The 6,581-nt window shown below is 44.1% G+C and overlaps 1 long non-coding RNA gene across 2 annotated transcripts in view; it reads left to right on the top strand.

The window, feature by feature from the left end:
• LOC115558571 (uncharacterized) overlaps positions 1–5,843 on the top strand; it is a 26,314-nt gene extending 20,471 nt beyond the window's left edge. For both annotated transcript variants that reach the window (XR_003979349.1, XR_003979350.1), the window contains exon 3: positions 4,850–5,843. This is a non-coding gene — a long non-coding RNA (uncharacterized LOC115558571). The remainder of the gene's footprint in view (positions 1–4,849) is intronic.
• The last annotated feature ends 738 nt before the right edge of the window (positions 5,844–6,581 follow it).

Below are 6,581 nucleotides of genomic sequence, written 5' to 3'. Positions count from 1 at the left end.
TCGATTCCTCCTCCTCTTGCTTGAATTATTTTCCAATTACCGCAAATAAAGAAAGAGATGGAGAAAAAAAATCCCCGTAAATATACGACTCATTTTGTCCGTGAGTATGCGTGTGTGTGTGTGTGTGTGTGTGTGTGTGTGTGTGTGTGTGTGTGTGTGTGTGTGTCTGTGTGTGTGTGTGTGTGTGTGTGTGTGTGTGTGTGTGTGTGTGTGTTTGTGTGTCTTTATTCCCTTTATTGTACATAAAGAAATATATAAAAGCATGTGTCTAGTGTAGCCACACATATATATATATATATATATATATATATATATATATATATATATATATATATATATATATATATATATATTTATAGCCACATTTTTTTTTTTCAAATGTTCAATAGAACAGGAACGTTTTTTTGGGAGTTTGAGTAAATACCAAACACATGCACGCATAGTAACCTATGGCATGGGGGTATGTGTGTGTTTTGCCATGTGTGTGTTTGAAAGGAAGAGTAAGAGTGGCTAAAGGTCACCAGCAACTAATGGCGAAGCTATCTCATATAAAATATTTCAAGACATTCCTGACAGGTTTGAGTGTCTGTGTTTGTGTGCGTACGTGTTTGTCGGGGGGGTGGGGGGGCTGGGATACAATGTGTCTCCCGCTAGTGTCATGGTCGAACGTTGACGGAAACAAGGCTGGCGTGCACAACGGAATTATTTTACGCGCACATACAAACACACACACACACACACACACACACACACACACACACACACACACACACACACACACACACACACACACACACACACACACACACACACACACACGCACACACACACACACGCGCGCCATCTCGCAAGTACACAAAGCAGAGAGCTGTTTGAAGGAATAAACATTTCTCATGGGCAAACACATACAAACTGACACACCAAGCAAACATAAACTAACCAAAGTGCGATGCATTTGTTGTATTTCAGGAGAACATCGCCTCTGCTTTCCGCGGCAACAGACAGAGCAGGTAGCCCAGAATTAGACTCAGGAGTCCGGCGAGTTGCTGAGCCTAATGCCCACCGGTCATTAATTACAACAATTATTCACCTTCATATCGCAGGCAACTATCGACTCTGCACTGCACTGCGCGGCGCTGCATCCAAAATGCACGACGGCAACAAAAAAAGATTGTATTAAGTGTGTCCACATTTTATTGTATTTCTTTTTGTGAAAAAAGCGGCTGAGGTGATGCCCATTGATTTTTACCTGGGAACCTTGAGTTGTTTGAATTATCTGTCTCCGTTCCCTCGCTGTCGTCCAATTAGAACGGGTTACGGTGAGGCCTAGTGTCAGAGGAAGTGACGGTCAGCGCGGAAGGTGTGGTAATTTTATTTATATTTATACAAATAAAAAAGATAATTAGAATCACATGCATGTGGGAATTATAGCCAAGATTCAGTTACCCTGGTTTGTTTTTACTTTTTTGCAGGTTGATAGTTAAAAATATGTGTTCAAAATATTTTAGCTATTTGTAAGGCCAATTTTCTTCAATACATTAAGCATACTTATTTATATTTGTTGTTTATGTATTTTTGGTGCATATGTGTACTTGAGCCGGTTGCTTACCTCTCTGTCTTTATATTATGTCATTACTTACTTTGTGTGTGTGTGTGTGTGTGTGTGTGTGTGTGTGTGTGTGTGTGTGTGTGTGTGTGTGTGTGTGCGTGTGTGTGTGTGTGTGTGTGTGTGTGCGCGTGTGTGTGTGTTTGTGTGTTTTTGTGTCATTGTAAGTATGTGTTATTCTCAGCTTGCATATGTGTGCATTTCTTCACATGCTTGCATGCGTCAGTTTGTGAAGATGACATTGAGTGTTTTTGGATCACTGTGGGTGCGTGTATGTGTGTGTGTGTGTGTGTGTGTGTGTGTGTGTGTGTGTGTGTGTGTGTGTGTGTGTGTGTGTGTGTGTGTGTGTGTGTGTGTGTGTATGTGTGTGTGTGCTTAGAGGTTCTTCCAAGCTTTTTTGTGTTTGCATGTGGCAGCCCATTTCTGCTGATATAAGTTTTCCAATAAGCATGTATGTTTGACTGTCTCTGTCTGTGAGTGTGTGGTGTGTGTGTGTGTGTGTGTGCATGTATATATCTGTGCGTCTCTCGCCCTGACCCCTCACGGCCCCCCCCGCCTCGCCGAGGGTCCGTGTGATATACACGGCTCTAATTGTCAGGTTCATCCCACCGCATTCCTTCCCTGGGCCTCCCCACCAACACCTTGTCACTTTAACTACCGGGAATTATCACCCGATGGAGATCTCAGCCGCGCTGTGGCTCTGAGAGCATATAGACACATTTCTCTCTCCGTAAATTACCTCCCCCACCTTCCCCTTCCCCACCCTTATCCGAACCGAGTCCACCCGCTCAGGCCCCCCTCTATCGTCCTTTGCCGCCGTTCCTTGGAGTGGCGGTTTTACTACGACATTATAGCTCGCCCTACCTCACCGCAGCGAGACTTTAGACTCCTCTTGTCCCCGCCCCGTCCACTGATATGCAGCCAAAGTATCGTCCGCTAGAAAAAAAGGATGAGTCCGACGCTGGTGTCGTTTGACCAACATTATTGATTCTGTGCACAGTCGAGCCGAATCGACAGTGGATTTCCCATAAAAGACGCGGTCACAGTTACGTGTTCAGACGAAGAGGAAGAGGACAGGACATAAAAAGAGGGACCGTAATGTACACAATGTCTGGTGGGGAATAGGGCAGCGCTCGATCTGAGAGCATCTGTTCTTACTTAATCTCCGTTAAGGCTACAGGGACCTCTGTCTCCCTTGAACACACCCCAATAACAACCTTTGGTATTTTGTTTGTTGGGGTTGGGTTTTATTTTTATTGAAATAATTATTGATTCAGGAAATAAATAGAGAAATCGATCAATCACTATCAATGTGCTAACTATTTAATATGTCTACTTTCATAGGCATGTCAAGGTGTTGTTCACCTTCACAAATGTTGAATATACAAAAGCCACGTGGAGGAGTATGCTTAGCAAGCCAACGGTCAAACCAACCAATGAGAACCCTGTCTCGGCCATGCGGTTAATTTTTCGATCAGCATTAAGAGACGAAAAAAAAAAGGAAATAATAATTCCAAGCGCCCAATCGGATGTGGCCTAAGTAGTTCAGCATGGTCCTGGGAAGCCGAGCAAGTTTGGTCTGTTATCCAACAGGGGAGAATATGGCACGTAAGTGTTTCAGTGTGTCTCCCCATAGAAGTCCTCGCCAGGGCCGCCACAGTTACAGCTACAGGCTCAACCACGACCAGGAGGGCTTTTGTGTTGTAATGAAACACAGACCCAAAAGGGCAATATATTGATTTCCCCCACATCTTGGTTTGATATCCTGAATTAATTATTTTGAACGTGAATAATATATGCAGGAAATATAAATTCAGAACACTCATGGGGTGTGCTGGTGTGTGTGTGTGTGTGTGTTTGTGTGTGTGTGTGTGTGTGTGTGTGTGTGTGTGTGTGTGTGTGTGTGTGTGTGTGTGTGTGTGTGTGTGTGTGTGTGTGTGATGTGTGTGTGTGTGTGTGAGATTGTGCGTGTGTGTGTCTGTGTGTGTGTGTGTGTGTGTGTGTGAATGACAGAGACAGAGAGAGAGGGAGTGCGTGAGTGAAACAGTGTGTGTAAGAGTGTGTGTGCGGGGGGTATGGAGGAAAGAGAGAGGACATGGCTAACACAGAACAGTCTTGAGGCCTGAGATAGCAGGACTGATAAACACCATTAGCATATCAGCTATTTAGCTAATATCCGCTTTCTCACAATATTGTAAAAATCACGGTTCAGCTAAGGCTTAATTACTCATTAAAGAATCAATAAGGATCAAATTAAATCTGCCAATTGAATTTTGCCTACATTCTTGTACATTTCCTCTATGTGGAATAGATCAGAGGAAATTCAATCATAATCTGATTTTAAAATCGAAGCACTGCCTCTAAGCACCGCCTATATTTTTTAAGTAACTGAACACACACTATTCTCATCACATCAAACCTTTGGTAACAACAAACGTGTTTAAGAGACTTCACTTCAGCCATGACTGAGTTAAGGAAAAAATCCTGTGTTCAGCCTGGGGAGAACAATCTTTTAAATTACAGTATCATAGAATCGGCATATAGATTGATATCCCAGCACAGGTGTATTGCCGAAGGAATTCTGCTATGGCATCTTTAAAATACATGAAATACATTAAACATCCTCTCTTCTCATCCTCTATAAAGACACAGAGAGGGGGGAGAGAGAGCTAGAGGGGGAGGGAGAGAGAGAGAGAGAGAGAGAGAGAGAGAGAGAGAGAGAGAGAGAGAGAGAGAGAGAGAGAGAGAGAGAGAGAGAGAGAGAGAGAGAGAGAGAGAGAGAGAGAGAGAGAGGAAGGGGAGAGATGGAGATAGAAGCTATCAGCATGTCCTCAATTGGACCAGCTGCACACCACCTACCTTCCTTCCGTAACCAATTTTTGTTGCACCCTCCGTTGGTGCAGACGCACAGATTATCATAAAAGGAAGACGACCGCCATGCAGGTACTGATATACCGATGGCGTTCGCCAATCCATCTCAAAGTTCAGATGAACAACAAAGGACCATTTTCTTTTATCTTTTTTTTGGCCTTTCAATCGTCAGGCTCTCTCTCTTTTTTTTTGATACCTCTGACTCATCAGTCACTGCACTTCCCTATTTACCCATCAGTTTTTTTTTTTTTCCCCCTACATTTTAATCCAAGCTATAAAATAAAATAGATGAAGGCCCCTTTTAAATTTCATCGCTTGCTGGAAAATAATAAATAAAGAAAACGTATTCATTGGTGCTCCACCATTTCTCAGTCTGCAGGAGGCCTCATCTGGTGACATCTTCATACATGATGCTCTCTGCTCTCAAAACACCAGCGACTCCTTGGGATCAGCGTGCAGGTGATCGCAGCGAGTGGCAGAGAGAGAAATCGACCCAGCCCACAGTCCTATTGCTCTTATCGAGACACACTTTAGCAGCCTACCCTGAGCAACCTGAAGACACTGCGTTCAGCTACTCAACACATGAAAACATTTAATAAAATACAGAGCATTTACCCACCATGAAAAACAGTGTGTGTAATTACCCTCCTAGGAATTTTTGCATATTAGTAAAAAAGAAGTTATGATAAGTACCTTTTTTTCTCTGCTTTCTGTTCCTACAACCAGACCTGTTTTACATGAAGGATCAGGGATGTCAGTAAGAATGAGGCGCCTGCTCTTAATCATCGGGACAAATACACCATTAACTACACCATTCATTCTCCTGAATCTGCATTGAGTATGGTAAACTCTGCTCATTACCCAAGCAGATGCTTTAAAAGCCAGACTGGATGGGATCAAAGGCCAGAGAGGGAGCGAGAGAGACGGGCTCTCTGGCTCCCACTGCTTCAGCTCATTTTCATTATCCTACACACCGACCGAAATAGCGATCACATTATGCATTAACGCTTTTAAAAGCTTCTCTCGTTCTCTGCCGGCCTCTTGAACACCGCTAAATATTGGAAGAGTTTCGTTGTGTTCCCAAAATGACTCAGGAAGCCGGTCAACAGCCCAGCAGGGATCCAGCGGTAGCATCGCTTGATTTGATCTTTAGACATAGACCTATCACGACCCAGTAGGACGGCAATAAAGAAGAGTTAAGGCATGTGTGAGCGTACACACAAGCACACGTACATATGGAGAACACTTTAAGGAGCACATCGTAGTATGCTTGTGTCAGGGAAAAAATGAGAGATAAATGTGTGTGTGTGTGTGTGTGTGTGTGTGTGTGTGTGTGTGTGTGTGTGTGTGTGTGTGTGTGTGTGTGTGTGTGTGTGTGTGTGTGTGTGTGTGTCTATGTATCTGAGAGAGAAAGGGAGAGAGAGAAAACTAGAGCAACAATTTGTGGGAGAAAGTGTGTGCACACATGCAAAAACGGTGTCTGTGTGTGTGTTTGTGTGTGTTTGTTTGTGTGCGTGTAAAGGCATGCACTTGTGACTGTTTCTGCATGTGCAAGTGTGTGCACATGGTTGTGTGTGTAGAAAAGAGCGAATAGTAATAGATATTTAAATCCCCCCAAACAAGAAAGACTGCTGAATCCTTTCGTCCCCGGAGCAGAGGAGAGGATAGGGAGGTAGAGAGAGAGCAGTAAAGAGAGGTAGAGAGAGAGAGAGGTAGAGAGAGTGCAGTAACGAGAGGTGGAGAGAGAGAGAGGTAGAGAGAGAGAGAGGTAGAGAGAGCACTAAAGAGAGAGGCATAGAGTACAGCAGAGAGAGCAGCAGAGAGAGAAAGGTAGAAAGAGAGCAGTAGAGAGAGAGAGTTAGAGAGAGCCGTAAAGAGAGAGCAAAAGAGAGAGAGTGGTAGAAAGAGAGCAGTAGAGAGAGAGTGTTAGAGTGAGCGGTAGAGAGAGAGAGAGAGAGAGCGGTAGAGAGAGAGGTTGCAACAGAGAGAGAGAGAGAGCGGTAGAGAGAGAGGTAGCAACAGAGAGAGAGAGAGAGGTAGAGAGAGAGGTAGCAACAGAGAGAGCGGTAGAGCGAGAGCGGTAGAGAGAGAGGGGAGAGCGAGG

The sequence above is a fragment of the Gadus morhua genome, chromosome 14 (assembly GCF_902167405.1).
Source record: "Gadus morhua chromosome 14, gadMor3.0, whole genome shotgun sequence".
Taxonomy (NCBI): Eukaryota; Metazoa; Chordata; class Actinopteri; order Gadiformes; family Gadidae; genus Gadus; species Gadus morhua.
The sequence above is the reverse complement of the archived record's forward strand: the minus strand, read 5'-3'. Positions and strand labels throughout refer to the sequence as shown.